The sequence below is a fragment of the Gopherus flavomarginatus genome, chromosome 11 (genome assembly GCF_025201925.1).
Source record: "Gopherus flavomarginatus isolate rGopFla2 chromosome 11, rGopFla2.mat.asm, whole genome shotgun sequence".
NCBI lineage: Eukaryota > Metazoa > Chordata > Testudines > Testudinidae > Gopherus > Gopherus flavomarginatus.
This window is the reverse complement of record NC_066627.1, coordinates 39,367,845-39,390,690: the sequence shown is the minus strand read 5'-3', so window position 1 is coordinate 39,390,690 and position 22,846 is coordinate 39,367,845.

Here is a 22,846-nt window from a genome sequence, read left to right as displayed (position 1 = left end):
AAACAAATCTATTCAAGTATTTGACATAATTTTTTTGTAGTTTATATTGATTGGGGGCATTTTTATCAAAAAATAAAAAGTGAAAAAAACTGACTTTTGGTTTTATACAAAAATCTGAAAAAAAAATTGTTGGAAATTTTCACTGGGAAAATTCAGACACCTATAGTAAATGCAACGTAAGGAATCTCTTCCATAGGAAAGTAAGGTCCCAGTTTAGCAAACCACACAAATGTTTGACTATAAGAATATGAGAACTCCCCATTGAAACCACTCACATACTTAACGTTATTTATATGTTTAAGTACGAACATGTTTAAGTGCTTTTCAGAAGTGTGGTCTAGATGTCCAGTTTCTCTATATCCAGATACCTTGACTTAACTTGTGTAAGTACTGTATCGAATAATTTATTTTTATATGCCTTCTTGCGGCTCTTAACAGAGAGAGTTCACAGAGCATTTTGTTGTTCATTTGAAAACAATTTTAGAGTAAAAGAAAGCTGTATTTATACTATGGACGATGTTGGGGGCATTTCGGTAAGGCCATATAAAATAGTATGACTTGACAATACACACATCAACTTTTTCTAGCATTTTCATGTAATTCAATTATGCTTTATCATTGTCTTAATACAAAATCTACATATATTGTTTTTAAAAATGGAGGATTTCTACAAAATTAAATTATGATGTAATGAAATGATCATTCTGGCAGGGGGGAGGGATAATTCAATGATTTGAGCATTGGCCTGCCAAACCCAGAGTTGTGAGTTTAATCCTTGAGGGGGTCACTTAGGGATCTGGGGCAAAATCAGTACTTGGTCCTGCTAGGGAAGGCAGGGGGCTGGACTCAGTGACCTTTCAGGGTCCCTTCCAGTTCTATGAGATAGGTCCAATCATTTCCATAAAATGTGATTTGCCCATTTTCATTCTTTTTGGTTGTATTCTGCATATTGAAAACAGTTACTTACATGAGGAAGGGTTTCCTAGAGCAGGAGCTAAGTAAACAGGAGTCCAGAATCTGTAGCAAAACACGTATACCTCATAAATAATGTGGTAGTTTTGGCTTCAGTCCTTTGATGAATTAAAAACAGAATTAACGGCATGATGAAAAAGCAACTTCAGAGTAATTCATGTTCTCTAACGTCTAGAAATAGGTAAAATACTAGGGTATATTAATCGTACTAATTTATTTTGGTTATAGACAAGAATTCAGGTCTTGCCTGGTTTTACTATTATGCTGTAATAATAGGACTTTTGTTACAAACTATTTTCCTGGAGGAAAAATTGGAATAGGCCATTTATTGCAGAAAGGGATTTGCACTGAAGCAATTTTAATAAATCAAACTCACATAATCTGCAAACATTCTTTTTAGTGACAAGGCTTAAAGAAAACAACCAAAAAGCATGAAAATGTGCTAATCGCCATGAACTGAAATGAAGATTAAATGTTTTTAACCCAAGGACTCGTGCCAAATCTGTTTAAGTAAATAATTACATTTTCTTTGTAAAAAGATACAAGATGGGTTTTAAAAAAATGTAATCAGGGCAAATTAGGACAGCTTTCCAAATGGAACAAAAACATTTTCTTCAACAGAAAATATCACAGAGTTTAACAAAAAACAAAGTGTGAATGCAACATACAGTCTTCAATTAAATTTCGCTTTTTTGGCTCACTGAACAACAAAAAATAGCAGCTATTAAGTACTAAGTCTGACATTTTAATTCACAGCACTGAATCATTGCCTACAATGCCAATTTAGGGATAGATCTTGAAAGCTGATTGATGTGGGTAGATCCCTTTGCAGAAACCCTTTCACTTCTGTGAATTGAAGAATCAGGACCATAGGGTAGTTGCTTGCCAAAAAACAAATTATTAGACATTACATTCCATCCCTTTCAGTGTCTCTTCTCCTCATAATAAATTGACTGCAGCACAGGAACCATTGGCTGAGAGTGCATCTTAAGTGATCAACATTTGTATTATCATTAGGAATAATCTTAAGAATGAATGATAAAAATACCATCCACATTCAAAGGTGAGCGACCCTATTTAATTTAAACTGTTTACCCATTTGAAGGACATTAAATAAATGATATACTTATGAGAATATGAAAAATACTATTTATCGGTGGTTGGGATTAAGTATTAAATGATTTCAGCCCTTCAATCCCTGGGATGACTCTTCGTTTGAATTATACATCTCACTGCTTGGTCAGCTAATGATACAACAGAAGCTTTCTTTTTCTCTTTAAAATATTAAGTTAGTACAAGTACAAGCCGGCTTATTTCCCCTGAAGCTTAAATTGTCAATCAAGTAACTATACCACGTTCAAAAACCTTTCTTTAGCATTCCTTTTATTATTGATCCACTTCTTTTCTGGCATTAGAAGATACTTCTCTGCTATAGGAAGGAAAACATACTATTTTCCAAGTTGTTTAATTACTTTTTCCAACCATTAAAAGGTTCTTTCAAATGGTAAGACAGACAGTTGCTAATTATTAGCAGGTTTGCTATTAGTTTGCATGCCAGGCCAAATATGAAAGGTACAATAGACTCAGTCAGCGGCGGCTCCAGGCACCAGCACTCCAAGCACGTGCCTGGGGTGGCAAGCTGCAGGGAGCAGCCTGCTGTTCGCTGTGAGGGCAGCAGTCAGGCTGCCTTTGGTGGCTTGCCTGCAGGAGGTCCGCCCGTCCCATGGATTCGGCGGCAATTTGGTGGCGGGTACACCGAAGCCGTGGGATCGGGGACTTCCCATAGGCGTGCCACCGAAGTTAGAGCCGCCCCTGGACTCAGTTCTGCCCCATACTAGAATCAACTGAAATTTCTTGAGTTCAGTGAAAGTAAGACTGAATCCAATCTGAATGCAAGTGTACTGGCAACATCAAAACATACTTGGGGTTTATAAACTGCTATTACTGCTGCATTAACTACACTGACACACATCATGATCAACTGGTGGAAAGGGTGATGTCAGGAAGAATGTGCAGAGAGCAGAGTATAATAATATGGGTCAGATTTCACTGATGGCATAATAATATGCATCAGAATTTTTGGCAATTTACATGTGATTCCATAATAAAATTGTTACTCTGCTCTGCACATGAAATAGGTTACATTATTATATGTCACAGTTATTCAGGAATTAACCTGAGTGCCATAGAAATACTAATTGCATAGAGGATAGTGCTCAACACACTCATTCTTTTAACAGGATTATTCTTAGATCAGACATTTAAGGCCACATAATTATATGTGCGAATGGTCAAATTTGGTCATCTGGTTTGTGAACACACTCACAGTACACCTATTTAGTGTACCACTGCACTTTTTCAAAAAAAAAAAAATCAGGCCCAGAACATTTAGAACAACTTTAAGGATGTCAATGCAACAAACAAAACATTTTTAAAACAGTATATTGACCTTTATATCTTATATTTATATCTTTGCTAGACCCTATATTGCCATGGAAACCATTACAGTGTATATACCTATAAGAGACTCCTGTGAAGCCTTCTGCATTGTGTCTTTACCCACTTGATTTATGTTTCTCAAATCATTTGAATTATATTCTTCGACTGGTTCGAGTGTGGCGTGAGGTACCAGGAAAGGACAATTCTTCATCTAGGCAAACGCCACAGCACCCACTATGGAATTCAACATTTGTGACGAATAATCCTTAGTTCTTAATATTCCAGAGGTATATTAAACAAGAGTAAGCACCCACTCAGCTGGTGATTGTTTGTGGCAGCTAACAGAATTCTAGTATTTTATCAGGGTATCAGGGTCATTGCATAGTGACATTTACTCTTATTTCTAACAGGCAAATCTAACAGAATGCCATTCTTCCACTTTCTGCAGAACTTCAGAGCCAGCAATGAAGGCTAATCTTTGAAGAATGAAATGGAGGTGGCTGAATGCAAGGTAAACATTTTTAAATGACAGCTGGGACTACGGCTCTACATAGGACATATGAATTATGACACTATCAGCATGCACAGGAAGCTGGCATTCAGCACCATGTGAGAGCAGCTCTTTCCTAGCAGAAGCTTGGTCCTTGATTAGCATATATTTGCATTTAGGAGGTACCAGAGTTTATAGCAAACACCAAGGCCAGCTCCAAGTTTTTTGCCACCTCAAACAAAAAAAATTTCCTGTGCCCCTCTGGCCCCACCCCAACTCAGCCCTTTCCCTGCCCCATTCCAACCTCTTCCTCAAATCCCCAGCCCCACCTCCTCCCCCGGGCATGCAGCATTTCCCCTCCTACCCCTCCATACCCTTGATAGGTGTACTGTGAGTGAGTTTACAAACCAGATGTCCAGATTTGACCATTCGCACATGTAATTATGTGGCCTTAAATGTCTGTGTGAATAAATGCTCATCCACATGCGTATGGGTTGCATAATCTAGTCCAAAGTGTTTATAATAATATTCCCAATCCAGTGATGAAAGTTTATAAATGTGTGCATTTAAAAACATGATTGTCTGAGCTACACTAATTTACATTATGGACTGGATCCCCAGCTCTTGTAAATCAATATAGCTCTGTTGGTGTCAATGGACTGATGCTGATTTCCACTAGATGAGAATCCAGCTCTACGTGTTTGCCAGGCCGGCTCTAAGCACCAGTGCTCCAAGCATGTGCTTGTGGTGGCACTTTCCAAGGGGTGGCACTCCAGCTCCTTTTTTCTTTGCGCTTGGGGCACAAAAAGTTGGGAGCCGGCCCTGAGCGGAGGTGAACTGCAGCTGTGGGGGGCGTGGGGAGGACCACAGGAAGTAACCTGAGGGGGCAGAGGAACCGCTCCCTCCCCAGCTCACCTTCACTCCACTGCCGCCTGCTCCCCCGAGCACACTGCTGCTCTGCTTCTCCCTCCTCCCTCCCAGGCTTGCCTTGTGAATCAGCTGTTTTGCGGCAAGCCTGGGAGGGAGGGGGGAAAAGCGGAGTGGTGGTGGCGTGCTCAGGGGAGCAGGCGGAGTGGAGGTGAGCTGTGGTGGTGAGGAGCATGGAGAGGGCCACAGGAAGTAACCCCGGGAGAGGAGGGCAGAGGAACCTGGCAAGCCTGGGAGGGAGGTGTAGGAGGGCAAATGTGGCACGCCTGGGGGAGGAGGCAGGGCCCGGAATTTGGGAAAGGGTTGGGAAGGGGCGGAATTGGGACGCGGCCAAGGGGGGCGTTGGAAAAAATTTTTGCTTGGGGCGGCAAAAAACTTGGAGCTGGCCCTGCAAGTATATTAATCGAACAAGCATATTTTAAGGTAATATTGCAGTAACTTCTGAGAAGGTGAATTTCACATATTAAACTCCCAGGGAACCTATTCAAAGAATTACATTGAACAAATAAAGGAAAAGAAACATTATCAACCGATAGGCCAAATTAGAACTAGGTCTAAGCCCATGAATCAACTCCCAGGATTGTTGTAGGATGTGAAAATGCCAGTTTGCCAAAACCTTTAGCTCAGTACATTGTTATTTGATTTACTAAGTGATTTTGCAAGGAATGTACTAACTGCAAAACAAACGGAAATGTATAAATAATGCACTAACAGTAAAGGTTATGAATAAGCAGCAGATGTGTGATCATACACTTGGAAATTTATGAAAAATACCAAACATATATTTTATATTTATTTTTCTTCCTATCTTTCCTTCCCTTCTTGATCATTTCTCCCCTTTATTAGTTCATTATCCCAAGCATCGGCTTCTCTCTTCCTGTTTTTGTATCTCCACTTTGTCTTCTCCCTTCCCTATCACTAAAAGATTATCCTCTGAATTAAAAAACATCAAAACAAAAACCTTCATGTTGTATAGATGGGACTTGAAGGATACTGGAACTTTGAAATTAGTAGAGAGAAATGTAGGCAGCAACATTGTTATCTTCACTGGCCTGAAACAGACTGGACTTGGTCTGTGCTTTAAGATGAAATACTTGTTTTGTTGTTGTTGTTTCTTTGAAGGGGTGAGGCTCCTGGATGGAGTCCTTATTTCCTTCACCAAGTGAGCCAGGGATACTAGGCAAAACCAGTTTCTTACTGCTGAAGTTGAGTGGCAGTTGCCTAACAGCTCATAGCAGGGAAGAATTTAAATCCAACTTCAGTTACCCAGCTTAGGAGAATTGAAGCTGTGCCTTGAGTTTATGTCTGAGGGAACAACTGAAAGCAGCTTCTTTGTGGTAAAGCGGATACATCTGAAGTAAGCTCCTACAGAAAGGCAATCTTAAAGGGGTAACATTGGCAACAGAATGAAAACCTCAAATTCCAGTGCTGGTTCCATGATGGTTGAGTACAGGTTCAGAGTTTCCCAAACTAAGTTTGGCTACCGACAGTTAACAGGATGGAGTTTGAAAGATTTTATTTATCTTTTAGTTTACAGACCTGTTAAATTGCAATGAATGGAAAGGGGGCTTCTGGCTCAGCATTATATGGAGGAGATATGGCAGGCAGAAGTGAACAGTTATGAGGACACACGTTGCCTTATCTAAGACCAGCGGAAAGCAGATAACTGCAAGGAATTCTTCCCTCTGTTTCCTGTGCCCACACATCCACTCATCTGCCCTGCCCCCCAGCACCAGACACCACACTGTGGTTAGATCTACAGCTGATCAGTACTTTTTCAACTGAACTATATTCTTATGGAAAACATAGTTTCCACAAAATCAGTTTTTTCATGGGAGACTTGTGATTTTTCCACTGAGAAAATCAAACTGAAATGTTTCATTTTGAATCTGCTCGACCCAGATGAGACTGTTTCCTTCTGTTGAACTGACCTGAAAAGTTTTGTTTCAAATCAGTTAAAAAAAAATTAACTGCACTTTCCTATCAATGCATTGCCTTATGGGAGTAGTAGTTCGGGTCACCATTCTCTCTTATGGGCTGAGCTCCCTGGAGCACTCCATCTCCCATAACACAGTGGGACTGTCCCTCTGATCAAGAGTTTTGTGGTGCCTCCTGGGAGTCACAGGACACTAGGTACATTGTGGGAGATGTAGTTCAGGAGCCTGACCAATCATCCCCTCCAAGGATGTGCCCAGAGTCAAGTGACACCCCGGATGCAGTATGCAGGGCTTAATATGAGGGAAATCAAAAAGGGCAGAATCAGCTCCTTACCTAGAAACCCTCTTACCGTGGGATAGCCTTTTCCATTGAATTCAATGAGATGAAAGATATAGGTAAAGCAACATTAATTTTTCTATACTTAATTGCCTAGAACTTGGCACAACCACCACAGTACATGCTACATTCAAAACATGTTTTAATAAAGGCTGTATAATAACCTCATTTCAGTCTCTCTGGAGGGGAAGGGCATATTAATGTCCGTCTCCAAGGAAGCATAAATGATGACACTGTGTCTGATCCTGCTTCTATTGAAATCACCCACAAAGCTCCAGTAGTGGCTAGAGCCAGCAGCATTTGCAAGGATGAAACCTAGGGATGAAATATTCAAGAATAAAAGGAGATCAAGGCCATACACATTTATTTGCAAAAATAAAGTGGCAAGAGTTTTAAGAGCAAACTAGGGAAAGATAATGAGCAGGCATGTTTTATAAGGAACAACCTTTCTCTGAATTCTATGCAGAAGCCTGGGTTTACACATATAGGACACTAATAAGATTGTAGGAGGGAAAAATGTATTCATGCATGCCCTTATCATATTCCTATGCTTCAGTCTCAAGGCAGGTATATTACAGGGTCAGATTAAACAAAAAGCAGGCAGATAAGTAAAAAAGAGAAAAAAAACTACATGGTTATGATACTGATGGGAAATTGCTATGATTGGGAGTTAACTGCCTACGTTCAAATATAAGCCCGCGTATAAGTGGACAGAAAAAAAGACCACCTTAGGGCTGGATACAATACAGCACGGGTGTGGTGTGCTGTGCATGTAATATAAATACAAAGTAAATAATGACAATCGAGACAAGGAGCAGATTTTCCATTGCTCACTGTTACTGAGATTTTCCATTGCTGATTCACTGTTAGTGAGATCCTTGCTGTGTGGCTGTGTCATTCCTGCCCAGAGTAAGGCCTAAAGGCAGAGAGTACAGTTAAGGATCTCATTCAGGTACTGAGGATCACTCTGAAGCCCATGCCTCATCAGATACAACCATTCTCTGATCTTGTATTTTTAGCTTGTCTGCTGTGGGTAAGGGATTGCTCACACACAGGGCTTGAGACTTTCTAGCATGGAGGACTACACCGCTTCATGTTTGTGTTGCAGCCACTTTGCATCTATAGTTGCAAAGCAATCATAAGGCCCTCCTACCAAATACCCATGGTGCATCGGGCCTCCTTGGCAGGTGCAGAATGACCACTGTTAGGCCTACGTGCACACCACCCAGAGAAATCTCTGGAGGCAGCTGGAGAGAGGAGGCCATATAAGGGCATTCCTACACCTTGGGAATTCACTGATAGCACAACGGCCTATGGTGCCATCGCAGCTAGGGTGGAAGGAAGAGCAGCAATTGTTGGGGTGCTCTAACCTGAACCAGGGTCAAACTGTCCTTCAACAACTCCAGGATGAATCACTCCCTGATATCTCCTCTTCTCCCCTCCCCCCGCCCCCCCGGACACACTATTGTTTAACTTGACTTGAGCCCAAATATAGGCTCCATGCTCACTTGTGCTGGAAGAAAAAACCCAACATTTCTAAGGGAAATTTGATTCTAAGGGAATCAAAGGAGCAAAGTATATGTGAGCAGGGAAAGGAAGGGGCATCTGGTATCCCACCTACTAATAAGCTAGCCTCATAAGGTTTTAGTAAAAAGCAAGAGAGAGTCCTGTGGCACCTTTAAGACTAACGGTGTATTGGAGCATAAGCTTTCGTGGGTGAAGACCCACTTCATCAGACGCATGTCTGGTGCCACAGGACTCTCTGTTGCTTTTTACAGATCCAGACTAACACAGCTACCCCTCTGATACATAAGGTTTTAGAGTTCCCTAGCTGCCTGGATTTACAGCTTGTGCATTTTAGCTCACATTTTCATTTAACTGCTTGGTGCTTGAAATGCTTTCTTCTTTAAATTAACCGGATTCTATATTCGTCACCTTAAAAAAGCATGAATGTACGCGTCTGTAAAACATGTATCTGTGTCCTGTAGCAGCAGTGGCAGAGGAGAAATCAGGGTGTGTTAATAGGTATGCTGACAAAGCTCAAACACAGAGGGACAGATTCTTTGTCTCTCATGCTGCTTTGGAGGCAAAGAGGGGCTGGAGCTGTACCCCACAGGGCTGGGGAAGGATTGTCCTGGCACAGACAGGTACAGTATAGGGCCATTATAAATGAGTTGAGTTTTCTGCAGTGTATACTTGGAAGCTCTCACTGCTCCACATTACAGAATGGCGCATAGTCTGCCCTCAAGAGGCTGCTGTAAATTAGAGCACAGCTGGGGCTGCTTTTACTTATCCCAGGGGCTATTTCAGCTGCCGACAAAGCACAAAATTTCAACTAGAACATTTCCTCAGTCCCATAGTACAAATGCATTTACAATACAGGCTTTAATTGCACAACTACAGCCTATCACAGTCACATGTGTACCTAAGATTGTAGAAAAAAATGGTATTCCTTACACTGTAGCATTTGAGAAATATTACAGTCTTTCATTCAGTAATTCAGCTGTCATAAACAGATAGTTAAGGGTTAATGCCTCTTTTACCTGTAAAGAGTTAAGAAGTTCACCTAGCCTAGCTGACACCTGACCAGAGGAACCAATGGGGGAACAAGATGTTTCAAAAGAAAGGAGGGAAGTTTTCCTTTGTTTAGAGTCTCAGTTTCAGCCGGAGTGAAAAAGATCAAGGAACCAGCCTCTTATCAGAGTAGTAAGTTTTAGAAAGGGATAAATAGGTTTATGCTTATTTTCTTTGTAACTTGTCTTGGTATCATTAAGGGAATTATCAAAATTAAGTATTTGGGTATTTTTTTGTGTAATTAAATTTGTGCCCAGGGTAACATCCTCTGTGTTTTAAATCTGTTGTCTGTGAGAGTAGCTGGTATGCTAATCTCTCCCAGAGGGTTTTCTTTTACCTTTCTTTTCTTTAATTAAAATCCTTTTTCTTAATACCTGATTGATTTTTCCTTGGTTTTTAGATCCAAGGGGGTTGGATCTGGATCCACCAGGAATTGGTGGGAGAAAGGAGGGGGATGGTTAATTTCTCCTTGTTTTAAGATCCAAGGGGTTTGGATCTGTGTTCACTAGGGAATTGGTGAAGTCCCTCAAGACTACTCAGGGAAAAGGGTAGTACTTGGGGGTGGTGGCAGTGATACCAGATCTAAGCTAGTAATTAAGCTTAGAAGTGTCCATGCAGGGTTCAGAGTGGGGAAGGAACCTTGACATCAGCGCACACATCACCGGAACTGCGATAATGTTAAAAACAACCAGACAACATTTGCTCTTTAGGGGATGAATTCACTTTGGCCATGCTCACACTTTGGCAAAAACAATCAAATGTGTGTGTTTTCATGGAGCAGGTTGAGAAAGCAAGTATATGCACGCACTAGAGCATTTGTGGAAATTGAATGTTAAATTCACATGTGAGAGTATAGGGTCTGATCTGAAGGGCTTTATAGGCTCCTCTAGCAGGACACTTATCAGATTAGGTCCTCGTGTATTTTAAGCAAAAAATGTTCTTACCAGGGCAAGAGAGTAACAACTAGTTAAAAACTTAACCGTGATTGTTCTACTGCCACATCCTTCCAGGATGGGGTGGGCAAAACCAGGGACCACTCCCTTAACTTGGAACTGTCCTAATTAAAAATTGGTATAATATTGAAGGCAAAAACTATGATAATGTATTACGGTTGCACAGCGAAGTAGCAGGATTTGGCCCACAATTTTGCCAATTCAGCATTAGCCCTTCTTTTGTCTCTGAACCCCTTTTATCTGACTTGGAACAGCTACTCAGACACATCACTAGCTCACTGTTATAGAGCAAGATTTTTGAGGGCACTGAACACCTTCCAAAAGGGACTCAGCATGTCCCAGCATGAGAGCCTGAATATTTCAGTGAAAACTTCCAATTAAACTACCTAACAAAAATCATTCCTCCCTCTAAATCTGTAAACAAATCAGTAGATTAGGAAATTAAAGTAGTGTAAAGTACTAGACAAATTCCTTGGATGATAATTAATCTATATAAGAAAACTGGTCACCTTAATCTTCTGCCATCATTGCTAATGATCAAATATGTATCTGTAAATGGATGCTTTGTTGTCTAATTAACCTGGCTTCTTAGATATGGTGCACAAGCTTATTGGAAGGTTCCATTTGTCTTTCTATGGTAACTCTCTAATGAGTTTACAATTAAGTATCTACCCTGGACTGAAGCTTCTTGGCAAACAAGATCCCAGTTCAGGAGTAATGTTTTAAAATTTGAAAGAGAGAGCGAGATTTTAAGTGTATTTATTTTTGCATTTAGATGATTCAGAAGAATGCTATGTATTTCTGTGGGTCCCATAAATTGTAACCTTGGGTAGAAGTTGTATGAAGAGATGTGGGGAAGGAAACAATGGGTGGCATACCTTGCTCCAAACCAACCCAGGCTTCTCAACAGATGGAAGGCAAGGTAGAAAAGGACTGCTGGTGCACCCAGAGTAGGCTGTTAGAAGAGCCAGGTTGCAGACTGAGCCACCGGACCAGACAAGAAGCCCAAGCTGCCAAATAGAAGGGAAAGGGGTCCTATGTGGTAAATATTCTGCAGAGGTAGGTACCTCAGAAAAAGGCTCAATCTTAGCTACTTCCACTCCAGGCAGACCCCTTAAAAATCTATGGAGCTTCAAACCACTGGATTTCAAACCACAGATTAACAGCATGGGAAGAAATGACATTCAAGCACATCTCCACCATTTCTGCACATACATAGTCATTTGTTTTTTATATGTTTCCTTGATTATGAAGCTTTAATTTCAGTAGTAGAATCTGACCCATAATTTTGCCAGTCCAGTGCTAGCCCCACAATTGTTTCTGAGCCTATTAGTATTTGAAAAGTTACTAAGACATATGACTAGCTCACTGTTGATGAAATAATATCTTTCATCGGTTTTGCTTGTCTGTTTAAATTAAGACTGCCAATTTATTAATGTATGCAAATCAGTGATCATATATATTCAGAAACTCTTTTCATGTTTTTAATAGGCGTCTCTGGTATTAGCCTGATAACGAGTCCTAATAAGTCATTACAAGAGACTGTGTCAAAGATCTGCAAAACAGCTCTACAAAAGCCATTACCATCTATCAGACTGAAAATCTGCTTTTTAAAGGAGTTCTCACTAAATAGAGATTTACATAAGACCCATTAATACTCTGAAATATTGTTCATAAGGTCAATACGTATCTGAAACACAGCCTTGAAATATAATTACATAACATATGACAACAGCTCCACTGAAGCCATTACACATAGATACATAATACACATTTTTAAAATGTTTAAGTCCATATTTACATATTTGTATACATTACCTTTGCCAGACTGGTCTCCTTTGATTTATTATTTGGTCAGCACTAGGTGCTCAAAGAAGAAATGAGGACAACCCCTGACCCAAACCAATGGACATTCGAGAAGAGACAGACAGATGATGAGACTCAGAAGAAGAATCTAACTCCTTGTTGGTTTTCTGTTTCCACAATGATTACTTTTTTCGCTGCTGTGGGTGTCATGGAAGAAGCAATGTTTCAGGAGGCATCTAACAGGCATCACTGGAGGTTTGATGAACCAGGACTGGAAGACAGACCAGAGACCATTCCTGGTGAGTTCTCTGCTATTGAAATTGTGAGAGCCAGGGCAGGTTTCCCTACTGCCAGCAGTACTACACTGTGAGATGGCAATTTTCTGCTCCTCTAAACAGTTAGCAGACATCTGCTGCCAAGAAGCACTTGCGTTGAATATAGAATACCTGATAGCTAGCTAAAGGGATAGTCCTCGAGACTGCACAATATGCCACAGCGTATGTGCCAGTGAGTAAGCCAGTCCAAAATTCAGTGACTAGATTGTTCAGGAGTCACTCAGCTTTACTCATGATAGCATTATAAGCTTCCCCAATCCTAGCCTTTTAGCCCAAGTTTTGTTGATAGCTAGAGCTTGTGTCTTCCCCTGAGATGCTACTTGATCATGCTGTAACCTACCACGGAGTTTGGTGGTAGAGGGTCAGTGCTCCCAGTATGGAGGCTTAGCGTTCTGGTACTATAGGAAAGGGAGCCTAGAATAGATTTAAAAAATTTATTAAAGCTAATATTAAAAAAAATATATTGTAATATATTTTAAAAATATAATACATAGATTGAGAAGAGTGTCTGTATATCTGGGTATAGTGCTAATACTATATCTTAAACACTAATCAGTCTACATATTAGCTACTGTGCATGCCAGTGGCGAGTGGTGGGTACACTGCGTAAGTGTTTTTAATTCTGGTGGTAAGCAAAAGGAATTAAAACTTTTCCCCGCTACTTAAATTTCCAGCGTAAGACAAATTGAAGAGCCAGCCTTATAGACTGGCTAATACGCAAACAAAAAAATTAGTATTGACAACAGTGTGGATGGGATGTCAGGTCTCCATTCATCTCATTCTTCAGTATGCTGAAATTCCAGAGCATATTGCTATTCTGTAATAGCCATAATGATCTTGAGACATGCTCTGCTTTCAGATAATGAATGCTCCGCAGAGATTTGGTCATCTCGCTTTGCTGTATGCCAAAATATAATTCTGAGATACATACATTTCTCACACAGGGCAGCTTTTCAGTATTAATTTTTTTATGAGCGTCCACACTATTGCACTTGCAGATTAATAGCCTGAAGTGCTATTACCTCACACATTCCCTCCGCTACCTAATTTAGCCACAGACTTCTAATTTTTAGGGCATGCTAAGTGTTCTTAAAGCTGTATATAAAATGCTGCTTTGCTGTATACTAGTTGAATCTCATGGATTAAGATGTCTCTTTTGGATTGCCAGGAATATATTAATTTTAATGAGCACCATTCCATGTATAATAGATCTAGAGCATAGGCTTCTCATATGAAGTCCTCCTCAATAAGAGAACAGTTTTATTCCATATCCAGCTCCAGTGAGAGGAAGCAAAATCTTGAGGAACAATCAATGGGTTGGGAGTCAAACATGATTTCCATGCTGAAGATATGCACTATTATCTAGTGGTCTGAGCTCAGGACTGGGATTCAAGAACTCTCAGATTATAATCCTGGCTCCGCCACCAATTTTTTAATTTGTCTAAGGACACAGAGTTTCACATCTCTGCTCAGTTTCCTCCAATCTATAAAATAGAGACATTTACTTACCTACCTGCATGGGACTGAGAGATTTAATATTTGCACATCACTTTAAATGCATCTGAGCCATTTTAAAGTTTAGAGAAGCTAAGTATTTTTACCTTCACTATGTCCAGCTTTGCAAACCTCAACCTGAAAGCCATACAAACTATTAGAAGCATTCAATTTACTTCCTTGTCTTCAGGTCCACTATAAAGAGGTGTCACTGCTTATGTCCAACAGGATCATGAGAAAGCCAGAGTTTGAAGAAGAAAGTAAAGCCAATGTGAAATATAAAAGACCATGGATTAAACGGAGAAATGAGACTTCAGCACAGTGCTATCTAGCTCAGACATTGTCCTCCAAAATAACCAAGTACACAAAGAATCCCTCAATAGTACAGTTGACGTCAAATTTAATTCCTACATGCAGGTCTCCCTGTAAAACTTTGAAGAAGTTCCAGACAATTAGTTCTCCAGCAGGAACAGCGCATAACACTCACCTATGCAAAAACCTGAATAACTGTTAACGAAGCTGAAAAAAAGGGTGTGATTAAGATACTCCAGAAAAGCTCCATTGTTAGCCAGGCAGTACTACAGAAAAGTCTCTTAGCAACAAACCAATGGTTTCCTTGAAAAGATTTTGTGATGCTCCTGAAGCACACTAGTAATCCACAGAGGACCATGTTAAATCAGTCACCATCTCATTAATCTCTTTCAACATCTGGCAAACCTACCCTGCTGGGACTTGAGTAGGGTCACCAGATGTCCCGATTTTATAGGGACAGTCCCAATATTCAGGGCTTTTTCTTATATAGGTGCCTATTACTACTATCCCCTGTCCCAATTTGTCACACTTTCTATCAGCACCCGCACTATACAAATTGTTCAAACACCACTGCAAGTGGTTTTGTTTTTTAAATGTGAACCGATTTGCCCTCCCCCCCATTTCAAATACAAGCAATCCTGCTATGTTTCATATAATTTTTTATGATGGATAAGGATAAGAAATCTTATCACTCAGTCAGCAGATTAAGTAACAGCAGATGTCAAAGGCAACGTCAGTTGGGAACAAATGCCTGTGACTTTAGCTGCAGAGTGAAGTCCAATATTTTGACGTTGCCATTTTGATTTTCCTCTGCTATTCTAATCTCATGGTCTTAGTTAAGGTGACGGCAAAAGCAACCTACTGAGCTCTGTCCTTTTGGCATTTCCAAGGACTAAAACCTTTACCATCTTACTCAGGAACAAAAATGACTGTCTGTTATATGAAATACTTTTAATTATTTAGCATGCCCATGGGCAGGCTAATGAGAATAAATGGATATGATAATTAAATATACAGTAGCTTGGCATCAATCCAATTGGTGAAAAATTCAGGCATCAGCAAGCACTAAGTAATTATTACTGCTGGCAGACTGTAAAAACAAGTAAACTTTTGCTTGTATGGCTAAAAATTAAAAGTGAAGCATATCTGTACTGACAGTGTTAATGTGCATATTTAAAGGGGGGAGGGGAACCTGATGGAACATCATGTGAACAAATGATGGACTAAGCAATAATAAAATAATAACACTTTTCACATTTATAGTGCTTTCAATCAAAGCCCTTTACAAAGATCAATTACTCTAGTAAGTGTTATTTATGTCCATTGTACAGACAAGAAAACTAAATAGGTGATTTGCCCACCATCATATAGGAATTCTCTAGCAGAGTCAGGAATGTAATTTAGATCCCCTGACTATGTCTGTGTCCAAACTATAAGATCATCCTTCCTAGCTCTGTAAAAGGTAGAGGATAATATAGTGAATGACCTTACAGGGTTATGTTCTTACAGAGTTATGGGAATGTGTGAAAATCCTTTTGAATTATTGTAATGTTATAAAATCAACTAGATCAAATAAAATAACTAAAGAACAGACACAAGTAAGAAGACATTCAAAATCTGAATATTAGTGGTTTTATTTAAAAGTTAAATGTGCATTACAAAGATCCTCAGCTGGTATAAATCAGCGTAGCTCAACTGACTTCAGTCCATAATCTGGCCCATAATAGATTCTCCTTATCTCCTTATTTAGGAGCAAATTCTTAACTGATGTAAATTGCAATAGCTACCTTGAGGACAACTAATTGAGAACAGTTTACACCAGGTGAGGATCTGTCCCTCAGTGTACATTGGTATAGCTCCATTGAAATAAATTGCTTATACCCCATGAGGATCTGGGCCTGTATGTGGAGTTGTACAGGCACACTAGTTCTGATCGTCACATAGTTATATGCACATGGAACTTCAACTGAAGAACAGGGGCTTGGTGGTTTGGGCTAGCCTCTAGGAATTATACAAATATTTTTATATATTTATATATTTCTGTTAAAATGTTTTCTATTAATGTAAGTTTCAATATTTTAAGGTCTTGGTATTTATTGATTCATATTTGTAACACAATTAGTATTAAAAAGAATATGGGGGTATATTAGCCTTTTATCTTTCTTCCCACAGCTTTTGTTCTATACATAGGCACATCTGTGTTTTTAATCTAGATGTGGACTGTTCTGCTGGGGTGAGGACGGATACATTTCTTCCTATTCCTTTAGGGGAATATGATTTTTCTGGGTTACTCATATCTAAAATACAGAGGTTGATATGAAAAAAAACTTTAAACTTAGTATACAATCAATAGAACAATTAAAATTACTTCCCATTATTTGAAAGGTAGGAAGAGTATTAAAAGAACCCACTGACCATTTATAAATCTTCCCATGAAGTTACTAGTCAGATTATTGTATTGCCAACACATAGGAGAATGTCGGATGTGGGATTTAAAGATTCTTCTATCAGCATAAATATTTTATACAGCTGATATTAACAATCCAAACGGGATTCATGAAAACCTCCATTAAATAACAGACATTCATACACTTGTATGCTGTCCTGGAAGACTGTGCTGTCCATAGACTGCATTCTGTCTGTCTGTCTGTCTCTCTCTCGTAGCTTACTTGGCAGACAATGAAATATTACTTGCTATTCCTGCTGCGTTGGCAAATCAGAGAGGCTGCAGGTGAATTTTCAGGTTTTCTTCCTCCCTTGCTGAATTCCTTTGTAGAGTACAATACTTCCCCATAGGACAGCATGTGATAGGTTTTCATCCTTGGAATCCCTCAGCCAATTTAATGGTAGCCATTCTTCATGTCGAAATTCCTACTGTTGGTTGTAGGGTATTTAATTGCATTAACAGCAGCAGTTGTTTTTAGATGAATTACATTAGTACAGTTGATAAACTAGGGCATTCTGAAAGTTACACACTGCCAAATGTAAACTATAGCGGCAATTCATTGATGTTTTCATGCTGCAGTGTATATTACATAGAATATCCTATTTCAAATATACTAAGGAGTAGATGCAGTAATACAACAAACAATTCTTCATTTCAGAGTTTACAATCATTGCAAGGAAATAGGAACACTAAAGGCCCTATCTTGCTACTAACAGCAGAATGAACATTGAATTTAAAAACATTTCAGCTCATTTGAATAGAATTCACAAGGAATTTTATTAGGGGTAAGCTGAAACGCTGTAAATAAATCCAGCTGGTTGTAAATCAGTGTGGAATTGTGCCGCTTTACATTAGCTGAAGTTTCTGTTCCACTGAGTATGTTACATTATTGATGTAATACACACACCAATAAAAAATAAGTACATGTTTAATTTAAACTAAAGGCTTTATTTTTACATTTTATTTGCCAGGACTAGAATTAAGGCTCTGGGCGTCTCCTGCATGTACTAATGATGTCACTAATAGCTACAGCACAGCAAAGGACTGACTACCACACATTTCTGAACTCAGGGCCTGGCAGGCAAATAAAAGTAGAAATAATATCCCAATGTTTCATTTTCAGGTTACCTACCTATTCCATTGGCAATTTAGTTGTTGAACGTGTGGTTACAATTTTGTGCCCACAGATTACTTGTAGACACAACCCAGGGTGTGGCTCTGCGAGGATTTAGGTGCAAATTGGTACCTGGATCTGAATTTCAGGCCCAATATTGCAGGTCCTACACTGACAGGTGCAGAGCATGCACACAAGAGGTAGACTGCCCTTTTTGAAATGTGGATGTTATTTTTGTTGATAGTAGGTATGAAGTCATAGAGAGAGATGACTCTGAACAGGGACTGTGGCATCTAAGTGGCATTTTATTTATGGTAGTAGAGGTATTTTTCTGACTATAACCACACAAAATAGGAAAAGATGTTTTTGAGGAAAAGGCACAGGAGATCTGGGTTCAGTGCCAAGCCCTGTCACACACTTCCTGTGTGACCTTGAACAAACCCTTCATCTCTCTGGTCCTCTACTTCCCATCTATAACATAGGTATATTTCATACTTTCCCCTGCTATGCTGTGAGCATAAATCTATAATAAATACTTGGGACATGATTAAGTCCTTCAGTGACACATCCTTATCAGTATCTAGACATAGTTTCATTTAAGTTTCTGTATAAATTATCATCATTGCTTTGCTAGTTAATGGTCTGGGATCTAATTTACCTAGGTGACTGAATAAAGTACATTAATCTCACTGAGTCTTTGTAAAAAGATTTGGCTTTTGACGTTATGTGAAAAGATGGCATATATCTCCAAAGACAAATAATAAAAACTGGAGCTCTTGGCTAATCTAAAAATTTGAGGGGCAAGGGGATGAATCTTTAACTGTGAACATGGTTTTAATAATTTTTTAATACTCAGATTGGACAAGACATTAACAGAGGAATTACTTGTTTGTCAATCAGTATAAGCCACCTCAGCTGTCTGCAACTGGCTCATACTATCACTGTGCCCAGATTTTCAGAATTTTGTGTGTCCAATGGTGTTTACAGTAAGTGTGCACATATTTCCATGCCTTATTTGCACCATTGTTTACTATGATTGTAGGCACGATCCAATCCTGGTAACTACCCACATGAATGACAACTGAGATGCCTAACTGCCCGTATCAATACATGCAAATTTGTGTATATACTGCCCCAGATCAACACTAGACAGCAATAACCCTGAAGATGTATGTTTATAGGTCTTCAGATGTGGAGGGATTCAGATTCTGAACTCAAATGCCCTGAGCACTGAGAAAAGCAAGCTGCTGCTATTATGGGGTTAATATTGGAGGCTCTCTTTAGCTATTTTCAAGCACAGCTTGATTCACTGACTGACTGTGAAAGGACTGCTTTCAGTTTGTTTTCAGGTTCTTTAGTCATAAAGTAATTGCAAGTAACCGCGGAAGAAATGCTACAAAGGTTATGTCATTCACTTGCCCTGGCCTGATACCTAATGAATAGCTTCTGTGGACAGTGCCCATACCTGACTGGAATATATGAGTTTTGTAAGCAAGCAGTTTTGTATAAGATGGGAAGGGAGTATGAAGTGGGTTCTGTATTATTCTTAGAGGGTCATATGATTGCTGCACATGTAGCTGGGCTTATTCAAGGGAGGGTCGAGTACAAATGCACACAATGCACCTGATTTGCTAGAGACGGCTCATTTTTCAGTGGCTGTCTGGGCTAATTTACTGTAGAATTCTTCTTAGGAGAATTTGAGTTGTGTTTGTGAGCAACACAGAAACGTGTCCTTTATTTTTCCTGCATTTTAAAAACATTTTCCTTGTCCTCTGCCTAAAAGGAGTACAGTAATAACCACATTATATCATCCAGGACTACTATATAAAGGTGAGATTCTGTGAGAACATAGGAAAGACCTCTTTCACTGATTTTGACCCTTAAACTAAGAGATCAACATCCAGGTCAAGCTAGTACATATTGCCAGTTCCTCAAGCTACTTCTTTTCTGTTCTAAATGTACTGTCCTCTTTTCCTCCTCCTTTCATACCACATGGACTCTCAGTTCTTGCTCAACCACCTTTCTCATGCTGGTAATTTTACCCTAGGCTATCATCTTCTCCCCAGATATTCTCATCCATATATTATTAACGTATTGGTCTTCTATGACTACCCTTCTGCTTCTGTTTGGTACTTCCAGGAAATATATGCAAATAGTTTCCTCTTTTATGGTAGGAATCTACAGCAGATGAGAATGCTGACAGACCTCACACAAGCAAGGGGATGTAGGTTGCAGAATTATGTTACAGACTCTCTCTGATGCATGCACATACATGCATATGTACAGACAGACCCCACTGTTTCTACTACAGCTAGGACTTACTGCTACTGGGGAACCACAAACTGAAACATGATTCTCTCTAATTCTGTTGAAAACTATCCGAAAAATTTGGCATCTTAAAGACCTATGAAGGCACGAATTCAGGCCTAGTCAGCACATGATTGTTCACTACAACAATCTTCATAATACTCTTTCTCAGAGTATGGGTTCTCTCTGATTCTCTCAACAGCATGCTCAGTGAAGTCTGAAGACCATCTTTGAAGACGTCCAGGCTATTGTGAAACAGAAAAATTGGACATGGAACAACACACAATTTAGATGTACAATCTGTACTTATTTTGCATTTCTTAGTGTTACTCTGTCTTGTACAACCTTTGCTTGTTTATTTGGAAGGTGTTGTGTATTAGGGCTTGGGGCTTTGCTGATGAAGCCAGTGGAGCTACACTGAGAATTTGACTTACGTTTTAAAGTGAAGAACCTTACTGTGGGGAATATTCTATTCCCAGATCCTCACAATGGATCTTCACAAATATCTTGCTCTACGTAAATGAATAGCTCACCTATTGAAAAGCCAACTCTGGGAATGGATTTGGTGATTTATAAGGACCTATCACTGGAAGAGTTTTGCCACAGAAAATCAGAGAAAATAGGGTGACTATAAATTCTAATTCATCACAACTTTTAAGAACAAGAATGATCCTGTATTATTGTTTTATACACTTAGACTTGAAGGAAGTTAACAATGAATGCAGTAAGAAAATTTGCAAGGCTGAGCTTGAATAATAACTTTATGTACTGATTCACACAAGGACATTTACTCTTATATTTATGGGAGTCCAGACATCTCCGTTGTCTTTGATTTAATTTTACCCTTTTGATTTCCATTCTGTAAGTATTCAAGGTTAAAAATGACACAGTGAGAGCTTCAAACTCTTGTTTTCTATGCCAGTATTAAGGATTTTTAAAGGTCAGGAAAAATGTACCATATGAAGGATAATCTGTAATTCAGTTTAGTCATCACAAGTCACAGGCAATTCAAAGCAAATAAAGCAAGCACAGGATTTTTTATTATTATTATTATTAGCATGATCATTTTCAATCTATAATCAATGTTTCTCTTCTTGGCTTTTCATATTCTCAGACTTAAGCTGTTGAGACAATATCTGCAATTTTCACAGGACTAACCTTTACCAGTCATCACATTAAAATAATATAATCATTTCTGTGCTCCAGACAAGATCTCAGACTTTAGTCTGATAGTTCAATCATAGTCCACCTGTCTGGCATGTATCTGCAGTACCTATGGCATTACTATGGTTATCACTATGTTATGTTTATAGTATATAAAACTATCAGCTCCCTTAGGGAGTTAGTCTGTGTCACAGGGTCCACTCACCACTAGGGCACCTCCTTCTGGTTGTTCTGGGGATTAGCTCTTGCCAGATCTGATACCCTTCTGTTATCTTACTCTCTGGGGTTCAGCAAACTCCCTCTTCATGACTTGGCCCTAAGCCAGGTCACTATGCATGTTTCTCCAATTCCACTGCCTTGACTGTACCACTTCCAAAGTGGCTGGTAGGGGAACCCAAGCCTGCCTACTCCTCCAGGTTCCAGGATCCCTCAGTCCAGCAAGCATGGCCTGCTTTTGCCCTGATTCTGTTATTTCCCTGTGCTCCTTCCTACTTTTCTCCTCTACGTATGGCCTTCCCTCAGGGCCAGGATCCCAGGGCTTTGCCTCTCCCTCTTGAGGTTCCTCCTTTCTCTCTAATGCCCAGAGAGTGACTCCTCACTGCAGCCCCTTCTGCTTCCAATTTCCTCGCTTTATCATAGTCCTGCCTGATTCTTCTCAGATGGGCTCTATTCTCAATCTGTCATTGTTTATCCAGCCTAAATCCCTTCACATATGACCTATCAAGTTAATTTGCCCCCCTTCTCAGCCTCTCTTTCAAGACTGCTGTGGGGGTGAACACTCTATCACAGTCTGATTGTATGGAGACAGCAGGGTTGGGAAGAAAGAGGGGAAACTTTCTCCTAATAAATGGGGACAAATGGAACATTAGGACTATTTTGGGATTGTAATGATCTCAATCCCAGGTTTTTTCTTACTCGGAGAAGCACTTTGGGCTCTATCTTCAATCTAGCATCATTGTTGCCATCCCAATGGATGGCTAGTTATATATAGTAACTCACTCTAGCACGGTAACCTATTTTATTACCCATCTGGGGCTATGATAATCCTGACTCCCCAACAATCCTGATTGACCACTACTTGGTATAATCATTACAATGAAGGAGAAGGAGAAAAATGGTGGTTCTTTCAATATTGTTTTTCAGCCAGATTACCACAGTATTTTGAGGTAGCAAAAAGGAGCTGATATGAAAAACCTCATGGTACAGGATCTTGACAAATGCCATATTAATATTGTCCAG